The following is a 13,442-nucleotide window of genomic DNA, read 5'->3' on the forward strand; positions in this document are numbered from 1 at the left end:
ACTGTTACATGTTTCTTTTGGCCTGGGAATGCTGTGAGAAAAATTATAAAGATACTAAGAACATTGTGAACCAAAAAAGTTTGAGAACCTCTGCTGTAAACAGATTTCCCCAGCATCTCTCTCCTTCTCTCTCTCTCTCTTTCACATACACACACACACACACACACACACTAACATACAAATTAGAAGGACTTTGTTCTTTTTTGCATTCAATATATATATATAAGGAAACTTCAGACAGTTCATGGAAAAAATTGAATTAAAAGTTTGACTTTATTTTAGTGAAAAGAATTTTTATTCAATTTTTATAATACAAAAAAGTGTATTCTGTTGAATTTATTACAGATTTTAAAACTGATTTGCACAAAAACCTCATCTTTTAGTTCTGTATTTCCATGAACTGTTTGAAGTCCCCTCATGTCTATTGGGTCTAGCCATATATAACTCATATGTGCCCACTCGCCCACACATCTGAGAAATAGTTAGTATCATAACTAACACACAAGATTAGAAGGCGCATGAAGAAGTCCAGGGAGAATGATCTCCATGTGCATTCAGAGGGGAATTCAAAACGATGTGAAAAATGGAATTAAAAGACGAGTTTATTTTGGTGCAAAAAACTTTTAACATCCATTCACAGTTTTTTCTTAATAAACATTTTTCATAAACTTTTTGAAAAACCCTTGCACGCATGAATTTCAATGTTCTTTTTTATCAATATAGACATCTTTTAATTCCATTTTCCACAAATTTTGTAAAGTCCCCTCACCCATAGTCTCAAGGCAAAGGGACAGAGGTATGCTCAAAAGGATTTTGAATTAGGAAAGAGGGGAAGTTGAGGAGGACAGGGTGAGCACTAGCCTTAGGAATGGCCACATCCTCAGGCAGGATCCTCTGGCCAGTGAGTAGGGACAGAGCATGTCACTCCCCACCCTCAGGCTCCTCAGGGCCAGAGAGCAAGGTGGAGAGTCAGGAAGACACCACTGCAAAGCACTGTGGGAACCTTGCCATTGGCCTAATCCCAGTCCTATTTGTCACTGGTGCTCAGATAGATGAAATCATGCAGAGAGTACATGACATCTAACATTAGCCTTGCTCCCTGCCCTCCCTACTTGCACCAAGAAGGCTGTCTAATACCACAGCAACATACTACCAATGCGCCCTTACTCATAGCTATACATAGAGGTCCCAGTGCACCCTCCTTACTAGAAGCAGCTCTGCCTCAACATCACCCACCAAAATGAATCTCACCAGAATTCACAAAACAAAGGGGGATGTCTACTAGAACAAAGTCCATACTTCCATGTACCCACTTTACTCTAAAAAGATTCTGGTTTGTAAGAGAGAAGATAGTGCCGCATCAGTCAGCGAGCAAAGCAAACAGAGCCCACGCCTCTCAGATTTCAGGACTAGAAGATCCATCTTTCTGCCCAGACTTGCCTGATCTTAGCAGTGGCACTTGAGAGAGCCCGGCATTCTTGTGCTACCAGAGGAAGGACAGTACATTCTGAGCCTGGGAAGGGCTTCTGTGAGACACTTCAACAGAGGAACTCAGGGGAAATAAAATGACCCCCGCCTACGTTTAGCAAATTAGAGTTGGAGTGCATCAGACTTAGAGCTGGGCAATGCACCGCATGCTCTCTCAGCAACAGGACCAGAGCGCTTTGTCTTACATAGGGGAAAAGGAGAAAGGGAAGGAAGGAGGAAACAGGCAATTTGAGAGCTGGTGCGATGTTCAGCAGTGCCAAGGTGTAGACACAAAGCGACTAGCTGCTTCTGGCCTGTTGCAAGGATGGCGTCATTATGGAGCAATTTGCCAGCCTTCTTCAGCTCCCGAACCTTCTAGGCAGGAGCCACACTGACTCCCTCATTGTCTCACTGGGTGCAGCATTGTCACCTGTGCTTCTGCTGTCAGAGCTCTCAGCACCTGGGCAATCTTCTACCCCAGAGGATTCTTTTTTCATCCAAATCAAGATGGCCCTGCACAAGGCAGGCAGGGCTTCAAAAGGAATGGGGAACATTATCACTTGAAGGGTCATCTTAGGAGAGAGCAGCATTTCTTAAATGTGTTCTGCTGTTCAGTACACCATTTAGCACTTAATTGTAGGCTGTCTTGATTTGTTCTCTGCTGGGATCATGGAAGTCTACAGCTGGACGTGACCTCAGACCTCAGCTAATCCAACCCTCTAATTTTAAAGATTTTAAGAAGAACACAATGGAAAAGTTTCTGAGTCCAGAAATAATCAGGAGCTAGATTTTCAGATTCCCAGATTGGGAATCTGATATAAAAGTGGGTAAACCTATACAGTATCTCTGTGACCAAACAGCTTACAACCTAGCAGAGGAGTCATAGATTCATCTGAAAGAATGAGAACATTTATTGGATGTTTTCTACGTGTCAGATACACTGAAAGAACTCTTGGCATTCTTTCATTTCATCCTGACCCTCCCTCCTCCAAAAGAAAAAAAAAAACCATACAGTGAATAATATCACTTTTATGGACATCATCCCCAGGTCATAAATGGGAAAACCAAGTCACTGGCTTTTTTCAAGATTTATTTTATTTATTTGAAAAGCCGAGTTAGAGAGCGAGAGAGCGAGAGAGCGAGAGAGAGAGAGAGAGAAAATCCTCCATCCACTGGTTCACTCCTCAAATTGCAACAATGGCCAGGGCTGGGCCAGGCCACAGCCATGGTCCAGGAGCTTCTTCAAGGTCTCCTCGCTGGCTGCAGAGGCCCAAGCACTTGGGCCATTTTCTGCTGCTTTCCAAGGTGCATTAGCAGGGAGCTGGATCAGAAGCAGCCAGGACTCAAACTGACACCCTTATGGGATGCCAGGAGTGCAGGTGGCAGCTTACCCCATTATGTCACAATGCCAGTCCCTGCTATAAGTTTAAGTAAAAGCACATACAGTCTTCACAGTGAAGGCCCAGAGGTAGAATTTGGGGCCCAGGGAGTCTGAGGCAGATACACCTTGCTTGCCCACCACACCATATCACCTTGATGAACTACAAGATAGAAGATGCAGAAACGTCGGTACAGAGGTACAATATTTCCTTCTGCCTTTCAAAAAACTAGATTTTTGATTCAAAACTATTAACCCGAAAACATAGACCTCTTTAATCTGGGCTAAAAAAAAGAGTGAAATCTACTTGAAAATGAGAAGAATGACTTCTATTTTCTATTGCCCAGAAATGACAATAACCTAGATCTAAAAGACATTTTTATAACACTGAAACAAAGTATCTTCCATTTAACTCACATTCAGTGCTACTCATGTTACCTTTTAAAATTAATTAATCCTATTTGAGAGGCAGAGAGAAAGAGAGAATGACAGAGAGAGATCTTGCATCTCTTAGTTCACTCCTCAAATGCCTTCAATAGCCAGGGTTGGGCCAAGAACCAGGAGCCAGAAAGCCAATCTGAGGTAGCAGGGTCCCAGCAACCTCAGCCAACTCCTGCTCTCTCTCGGGGGGCACATTAGTAGGAAACTGGAATTGGAAGCAGAGATGAGACTCAACCTAGGGACTCTGATAAAAGACGTGGGTGTCCCAAGCAGCAGCTTAAGCACTGCATCAAAAGCCCACCCCTCATGGTACCTTTCTGATGGGCAAGCACCAGGCTGACTATTGCATTTAGTTTCTGGATGGGATTATCATCTTTCCACTGTATGGTCAGGCAGTTCTAGTGTTTACAATTCTGCTATAAATTGAAGAATTTCTCTGTGAATCTTGTCTTTCTGACATTGATAGTAGGGTGACCGACTGTCCTGGACCCTAGTGCTAAGGGGTTTCTCAGGTTGCAGACCAGCAGTGCTAGAGCAGCAGCAGGCCTGGCAACCACGACTTCCTACTCACGCTCTGTATGGTGTCTGAGTATCTAGGGCTCTCGTGTAGCCCATGTGAAGTGACAAAGCCCAGTCCTGCTCATCTCTGAGCATCCGTCTCCTTCTTCAAGGATCCCACTGTTGATTTGAGCAGAAGAAATCAGGTGTCCCTCCTCTTGGCCCAGGAGAGCTCTCTGCCAAGCTCTGCTAGGCTTCCACCGCCAAAGTCAGCACTTGGCTTTCCTAGAGCAATGATCGCCTGAGCTCTGAACATGGTTCTTGTCTGATCTTCATTGTGGACAGGGCTGCACTGCGAGTCACCATCAGTGACTGTGCCAGTAGCTGGCCAGCCATCAGCCTCAGCTCTGTGCCACAGACCCCGGGAGATCTGAGACCACATCTCAGGTTTGTGTCTGCCTGATCAAGTTGTTCCGTCATTCCGGCTCTGCTGCAGCCACTTCTGTTGTGAGGATTAACTGTGAGAATGTTCTGTCCCAGAATTCTCCATACCGAACATAAGGGGTCTTCAGAAAGTTTGTGGAAATTATAAGAAGAAACTGTGGATGTATTTCAAAAAATGTTGCACAAAAATAAAGTTAGCTTTCAACGTTTCCAAGAACTTTTTGAGTCCCCTCAAACACATAGTGTCCTTTGCTAAGCCTTCCGTTTCCGTCCACACCCTTCCCACTGCCACCAGGGACTGAAGCCAGAGAGCTGAGTCTGGACCATGGTGTCTCAATTCCTACAGTCACCTCTCCTCTCCTCCCTCCCTGACTCCTTCCCACTGCAGGCTTCACACTCTCCCCTGATGGGAACTTTTCTTACAGCACATTCTGCGAAGGACGCTCAGGAAACTGGAATACTTAGTCACCAAGCTTGCTACTCTCAGCTGAGCAATGGCCTCTTATGCCAGCGGATTCTGCTCAAAACTAGAACTAGTTAAGTAGGTGAAAAGTTACAAGGGACTCGCTGAAGACATTGCAACATTTTCAAAAATGTTAATCTCGTACTTTTTAGTTTTCATAATTTGGTTCTGGCTCTCTTGCTTTTTTCCTCTATATGTGGTTATGGTGATAGCAAACGAATATGTGGTGGTTTGACTTTGCCAGAATGGAACAGGAAGAAACTTGCAACTGAAAGAAGGTAGTATTTAAAAGATCATCCTCCTGTCCTGACAGCAAGAAACAGCCCCGTTACAACAGCAAATGAAAGATATCTCGGTCACCACCATCTATAGGGTGAACTGAAATTAATTTCCTGAGAAGTCTTTTTTTGTTTTTGGTGGGGGGTAGGGGTGGAAGGAGAGATAACGGGAGTAAAAGCTAAGTTTTATCTCCAAGTATGATCAAGCCTTTCAGCTTCAGGTACTCCACCATATCTCAGTGGGCTTTCCATCATGGTGTCTTGCTTAGGATCATAGGCTACTGGTGGCGACTGGGTCCTACGAGATAATCTAGTCCAGTTCTTTGTACAAAAATAAATAAATAAATAAGAGTTTATCTGTAGAGGAATTTTAGGTGCACAGCAACATTGAGTGGAGAGATATCCCATATGCCCCTGCCATCACACACATATACAACCCTCCGTTACCAATATCCTCTGCAGCCTTATGCAACTGATGGGCCTGTATTGACACATCATCACCCAAAGGCCATCATCGGGGTCCTCTCTTGCTGTTGAATGCTCTACAGGTTTGGACACATGTATAACGACAAGTATTGACCATTACAGTATCAGACAGAGTAGTCTGATGGCACCAAGAATCTTCTTTGCCTTGCCCATTCACCTCTCCCTTCCCCCAACCCTTGGAAACCACTGACCTATCTATTGTCTCTGTAGTTTTGCCTTTTCCAAATGTCCTATAGTTAGAATTGTACAATATGCAGCCTTTCCAAATTGGCTTCTTTCAGTTAGTAATATGCATATAAGTTTCTTCCATTCTTTCTGTGATTTGATAGCTCATTTCTTTTGCATGCTGAATAACACTCCATTGTTTGCGTGTACACAAACACTTTGGTACACTTCAGTACAGCCACTTGGGAAGACAGTTTGAAGGTTTCTCATAAAACTAAACATATTCTTACCATATGATCCAGCAAATTGCACTTGCTGGTATTTACCCAAAAAGTGGAAAACTTATATCCACACAAAAACCTATCCACTAAAGAAACTATGCACAGGGATATGTATAGCAGCTTACTCATAGTTGTCAAAACTTGGAAACAACCAAGATGTTCTTCACTGGGTGAATGGATAAACTAGGGTCCATCTAGACAATGGAACATCATTCAGCACTTTTCAAAAAATTTTTAAACCAGCAGAATTATGCAATAGGGCCCTTCCTCCAAAGGAAATCTTGCTTGAGAATGCCATATTGAAAAAGCACTGGCTACTCTGTGGTTGAGACCAGGATGCAATCATGAAGCCCAATGTTCAGGTACTGCAGAATGCTGATGTGTTCTTTTGCAGAGCAGTGATTACCACCATCAAATCTCAGCAAGCCCAAGCTCAGAACGGAAAACCCACCTCACTGCCCAAGGTCACACTGCAGGCTTCAGAGACTGACTCTTTCCACCACTTCACCCTCATACATATTTTAAAGCATTATAACAAAGGGCTTGGTGCATTTATTAAGGATCCCTTTTAGGTGTATGCCTATTTAAATGTCTTTAAGTTATTTGGGGAACTGATTTTTTTTTTAGTGTTGACACATCTTTAAGCTGTACATCAATAGGGGAAAAAGATTCTATTTTCCAACATTCAGTTTTCAGAAAAAAAGTTACCAAAAAAAAAAAAAAAGATGCAGCTCTACTATTTGCCAGCACCTCTTAGAATAAGAACTTCAAGAATTCATTTAAATCTCAAAACAAAACAAATGCAACCCAAGAGAAATACCTGCCCCAGAAGACAATTTTACACTTCAGCAAATTATTATTTGACATAAAGCAAGTAGAATAGGCATCGTGGAGATTAAACATTAATACTAGGGTAAAGAAAAAATTTTAACTGATTTTTGCCCAGATCCAAAAAAGGTGAGAGCCTTAGGTGTTTCTGGGCTTTGTTTATTTGTTTGTTTCATTTATAGTTTAATTTCTGAGATTTGAATATCCTGTGATTGTTATACTTTGGAGGACTTTATGTAAATGTTTAAACTGCAGGAACTATGGGTTCCTTAAAGCAACGGAAGATTGAGTTCATGTTTTTCCTTCAGAGCATGTTGATGGAGACTTGGCAAAGAATGAGGTTCCTGTGCTAATTTCCTCTGGCTCTCTGTAATTAGTCAGCATTTTAAATGAGGTAACAGGATATAATTGTCTACTGACCAATGTAGCCCATTTGTTTATGACACACTCTTCAGGCTTTCAGATGTACAATATTATTACCCACCTCTTCATTTGTGCTGCTGTCTCTTTCCTCTGTTTTAATAACTCCAGCTCTTCACTCAACCCCAGCTTCCTTTGTGGGCAATGCAAGGAGGCACTTTCCCTTCCAGCTGGCAAGGCATTAAGGAGTTCTGAAGGGGGTGTACAAGAGTGACTTACACACTCCCCGGAGACCAATTACACTTGGAATCCTCCTGATCTGCCCTGATCAGGGAGCAGGGCTTCCCCTCACAGCCTATTGTGCTAGCTCTGAGCCACCTGACCAGCCTGGTCCCACTCAGTATTTAAATTAGGGCGTCACCAGTCCTGGACCCACGTCAGGGCCTCTAGGTAACACTGGGGAATAAATTAACATTCTGCTGTTGTTACAAAGCCACATGGACCGCATTATTAGAAACCCATCAGCAATAAAGGGAGCTGTTAAGCAGGTCTCAAGAAAAAAGGGATGAAATGGCATCATGCAATTGTGTGCCGGTGCACAGTGTCTTAATACAAAAATTAGCATGTTGCCTTTGTTGGTTTGGTGGGAGGGTGACTAGTTTAATATAGCATCTCATTAAGTAGCTAGTAGTATAACTTACCCACAAGCATTTTAGGATCACCAAAAACAGGAAAGAAAGAAAGCAGGATAGTGGGAAGAAAGGAGAAATAAAAGGGGAAAAGATGTGCAGCCTGTATTAATATGCTCACTAGATTTGCAATCCTACCCACCAAAGGCTAACTTAAGTGGTAAAGTTAGTTTAGAGGAACACTTGTATGACAAACCAAGGACAGAAAAAGAAGGATATGAGAAAATGACTAATAGGCAAGTTAGCAGACATCAAACAAAGTGGCTCTGAATAAGAATTATTTGAGAAAAGATATGTTTCAGAATCAATAGCAATGCACTTTACAGAATTTTGGAAAGTAAAGAGAAGGACTTTGAATTTATTGAGGACAAATCTTGGCAGGATATCATGATGAAATACTTTCATTTTGGAGCCAAAAATACACATCTTTGTTGAGCTTTTCTGCATTCTTTTTGCTTCTCCCCTCCCCCCAGGCAATTTGTGATATTGCGACTGAAATTGTGCAGTGAATTTCCACAGTTAGTCTCACGGCCCTTTACATTCAGCGTACACATCTATTATGTAACTGCACTGCTCTATCACCCATCTCACTTTTCACCACTTTTATAACCCGCATTGCATATGTCTCAGAACCAAGAAAGAAGACTCTTCAAACAACTCAAACAGCTTTTTAAATTAGACAACAAAACTAGTTCTCAGTTAAATATATTGTCATTCTTCTCTGTAAAAAAACTATCATGACAACCATGCAAAATAATACTCAGACTGTTACTATTTTAGAGAAATATAGCTCAGAAATGATAAATGCAATACACAGTTAATAAAACTTCTGTAAGTTGAAGAAGATTTTAAAAATGTTTTTTGTTATTTTAAGAGAGCCAAAGTAATCAAATGTAATACTGATTCCAGGGTATATTTTATATGTTTTAATAGCTAATTTAAAAATTGAATAATCACTTCCTTTTTATTGTCTTTGTTTAGTTCAGATTAAATTGTAATAGTAAGTAAAACTGTGACAATAAAAATTAACAAAAGTATTTCAATTAAAATCTAGTTGAAATCCATGATATTCGTAACTATAAGAATCATGTCAGTTTAAATTTTGCTCAAAAGTGTTTAGCAATATTTTTTTCAACTTATGTCTTTATATACATATGTGTACATATATATATAAACAGTATAGATATAAAGAGTTCTGATAAACTTTTTTTTTAAATAGAATCTTGGTAAGAATGGACAAATATGTGAAAGGAAGTAGTGAGGAATAATAATGAACCAAAAATTTCAGGTTTATTTGCAATCATATAAATGTAAATAACATCAATAAGATATTTCTAAGTTAGGCAAATGTGCAAATACTTATCAACGTAAGTATTGCTGAATGTATAGTAAAACAAGCACCAAACATAAATGGCAAAAGTATGAATAAGTATCACATTTCTGGAAGGCAATTTAACAATATATATCTATATTATAGGTCTTAGAATTTGTCACATCCTTAGCTAAATTTTGCTAATTGTACTACATATTAAGGAACTGATAGAAAATTCAGTCAAATATATATGTACTAAAATTTTTACCTCATACTCTTAATATAATTATAACACTGCTAGATTGTGTGACAATAGGTCAGTGGCTAAGTAAAGTATGCAACTGTTAAAAACAATTGGTGAAGAAATTTTCTTATTATAGGATAATATATGCAAGATGATCATAAATTTCAAATACAGGGCTCAAAACTCGGGATACAGTTGGATGACAACCGTATTTTTAAAATATATGTAAATCTGGAACATCTGCTCTTAAAACTGGGCCCATGCTGTGACAGCCCAAAAAGAGGCCCATAGAAACAAAGACGAATTCATCTGCCCAACTGCTCCATTTGAGCGAAGTCCTGTACACCTGTCCCCATCACCACAGCAGACACATGAGGAAAAGCACCCGAGACCCTCCTGACCCGCCCATCTGAATGTCAGCAAGTGACTTCCACAATGTCATGTGAGAGGAAGAAATGCCCACTAAGTTTTACCAAAATCCCAGATCCACATGATTTATGAGGTTTAATAAAATGATTGTTTATATGCATATATAAAGATGTGGATGTGGATATAGATAAGTGAAGACCGACAAATATGAATCTGTAGAAACTGATTGGGAGGAAACACTCTAAAATGTTAGTACTGGTTCTCTTTTGGTGGGATGTCTATCAATAACCTTTATGATTCTTATAGGTTTACTTAGTTTCTAATAATAAGCATATTTTACTTTTGTTTCAAACTGTTATTATTTAAAAGAGAAAATATAATAATCTTTATTGTTTAAAACAAAAGATTATCTTTACCATAATATGTCCGTTGGGTCAAATTAGTCACTTTGAAGTTTAAGTAATTTAAATGACTAAATCATTAAAGTTTAAAAAAGGAAATGCTTTTTCTTAAATGTTTGCTGCTCAGGTTGACTTCTAATGAAGAAAATTTAGAAAACAGAAAATGATCACTTTATCCATGGATGATATGGGCTTTGAGATCTTTAAAGATGATAACACCTACGTACGATAATCCACCTTCGGATTAGACAATCAGATCACACATCTACCAGTTTAAGGGCAGTGCTGGTTTTGTTCACGAGTTTCATTTTAAATTCCCAAGATCTGAATTAATGGCAGGTGTCCACTTCCAACAGGTGTAGGCTTGAAAGTACGCATGTCAGTGCAACCCTGAGCTCCTGCCACATTCCGCTAGGCATCTCCCCTCTACACTGGCACAACACACCACAGCACAGGAGAAATGCACTGACATGGTACAAGGTGTCAAAAAACAAATACTACATTTTTGTAGATAATGTGGTAGAGATAATTGGAGTTATCTGAATTCTTTCGAGCGACTTGGTTTACCTTATTAAATCTGATCCTTAAAATGCTGATAGTAAAATTGTTTGAAATTGATTCCCAGAAGACCTCACCTTAAGTTTGGAGATAAAAATGAGTAAGGATAACACACAACAGGAGAGATATTTACAATGATTCTGATGGCATTTGAAAAATCTTCTGCTACAAATAACTCAAAAATATAAGAAAATTATGTAGAATGTTGACTACCAATGGAATAATGGTCACGACCTCATGGGACAAGAGCCCTAATGCAGAAGGAACACTGTTTTAATGTTTAACAAGAGTCAGGTTACTCAGAACAAAATACTAACAATGTCCAGGTGATGAAAATAAATAAATGATGGGGAAAGTTGGGTTGGGGTGTGGTAAACAGAACAATCTATGTGTTGTATTCAGTGTTCAGCTCCAGCCAATGGTTGCCTTATGGAAAAATACAGACTTAACATCTCCATATCATCAATTTACTTCTCAGAACAGAGGGAAATCTAGGTTCTTTTATTTGTAAAATATGTTAATTTTTAAATGTTGACATTTAATTCACAGTTTTGAAATTGACACATGTAAAATAAAACATATCTATGTGCAGACAACTGGCCAGGGGACAGTGTCCTCCCTCTGGGCTGGCATTTGTTTTTTGTTTACTTCTTTTCATTTATTTCAAAGGCAGAGCAAAAGAGAGAGAGGGAGAGGAAGAGGGAGAGGGAGAGGAAGAGAGAGAGGGAGAGGAAGAGGGAAAGGGAGAGAGAGAGAGAGAAAGAGATCCATCTTCCATCCCCTGGTCCAATCCCTAGAGGTCTGTAACAGCCTTGACAGGTCCAGACTGAAGCCAGGAGCCAGGAACTCTATAATGGACTGTCCCATGTAGGTGGCAGGGTCCCAAGTACTTTATCCACTGGCTGCTGGTTCCCAGGAGTCTATATAGCAGGATACTGGATTGAAGGCAGAGGCTGGACTCAAATCTAAGCACTCTGATATGGGATGTGGGAGTCCCAGGCTGTGGTTTATCGCCTGTGCCACAATGCCTACCTGTAGGCTGGTGTCTTAAGTATTAATTTTCTCAACAATCACTGTGCTCATGGTTGACTCAAGGAACCTGGCTGATGAAAATTTAATACTGTGTAAGCAGGGGAGATGGACCCCTTCCAGATCAAAATCTGTATTTCATGAGAGGAAAGCAGCTTTGTTCCATGATTTTCACCATGATCAAACTACCAGCAAGTTTGCTGTGGACAGAGGATAATGTTATCCACACACTAAGTTTAAGCTTTCCTCTTGAGCAGGCTACGTTAACCTGAAAGGAATTTTTATATCCTCATATTCCAAAGGATGCTATGAACCCAGAGTTCCCAGCCAAGATTTACAGTAACTTCCTGATTGGATTGAGGGAAATGGGAGGGCAAGAGACCCCACAAAGGGATAAAAATGGCTACTTGAATTCATATAAAATTAATTATGACTTTTTAAACACAGTTTTTAAAATTTCCAATAAAAAAACTAACACATTTTGGGTTAGGCATTTGACTTAGTGGTTAGAAATCCAGTTAAGATACATGCATCCCATACATAAATACCTGGATCCAATACCCAGCTCTGGCTGCTGACTCCAGCCTCCTGCGACCAAGAGACAGCAAGGGTGGCTCACATAATTGGTTACATTTCCCATGTGGCAGACCTGGATCGAGTTCCCAGCCCATGGATTTGGTCTGGCTCAGTTGTAGCAATTGTTGGGCATTTGGAAAGTGGACCAATGAGTGGAAGCTCTGTGTATATGTGTGTGTATGTGTGTGTGTGTGTGCTTTTCAAAGAAATAAACAATTTTAAGAAAAAAAAAAGCTACTAGAATTTTGTTGGCTGAAATTGCAGTGACATTTACAGATAAACCCTGATGCCCCAAGTACCCACTGCTAAGGGCTGCTGCATATACAAAATGAGAAAAGCCTTGTTCTTTCTGCCTAGTGCAGGAATGAGTTATGTAAACAAGCCTTCACGCTACGGTGTGATTCCTGCTATGAAGAGGGAAGGACGGAGTACACATCTCCAGAAGAGAGGAAACACATTCAACTGCAGTGAAAGAGGAATGTTTGCAGAAGAGGAGGCAGCTGGGCTGCCTGAGCAGAGGACTGAAGCAGCATGGCCAGAGCAGGATGCTGGGTAATTGAATGTGTGTCGAGCATGCAGTACCAGGAGTTGGAAAAATGGAAAGCAGCAAGCATAGATCACCCTCAGAATTGGCTTAATCCTTGACAGTGAAGAACTATGGAGGGTTTTAAGCAGAGAACTCTGAACAGACAAAGTCTGTGTATCAGAAAAATCACTGAGGGCAACTCACAGGTCGTGTAGAACAAAGGAGAAACCAAGGTTCTGGGAATTGTGATAAGAGCTATTTTGCAAATCCAAGAAAGAACTACAAACAAATAACATTTTATTGAAATATTTATTTACTATTTATTTAAAAGGTAGAGCATCAGAGAGAGAGAAAGAGACAGAGTCAGAGATGATCCTTCCTCTGGCTCACTCCTCAGATAGCCACAACTTCCAGGGCTGGGCCAGGCCAAAGCCAGGAGCCAGGACCTCCATCTGGGTCTCCCACATCCATGGTTGGGGCCAAGAAGTTGAGCCATCTCTCACTGCCTTCTCGGGCACATTAACAGGAAGCTGGATCAGAAGCAGACAGTCAGGACTCAAATCAACACAATATGGGATGCAGACATTGTAAGTGGTAGTTTAATCCACTGTGTCACAACGCCAGCCCTCTAATATTTTATTGAGCCAAA

At 40.6% G+C, this 13,442-nt stretch overlaps 1 long non-coding RNA gene across 3 annotated transcripts in view; it reads right to left on the reverse strand.

Annotated features, from left to right (window-relative positions):
• The window catches only part of LOC103349547 (uncharacterized), a 569,252-nt gene that overhangs the window by 309,559 nt on the left and 246,251 nt on the right, over positions 1–13,442 (reverse strand). The gene's annotated exons all lie outside the window — the stretch shown is intronic.

Source organism: Oryctolagus cuniculus, chromosome 14, assembly GCF_964237555.1.
Source record: "Oryctolagus cuniculus chromosome 14, mOryCun1.1, whole genome shotgun sequence".
Taxonomy (NCBI): Eukaryota; Metazoa; Chordata; class Mammalia; order Lagomorpha; family Leporidae; genus Oryctolagus; species Oryctolagus cuniculus.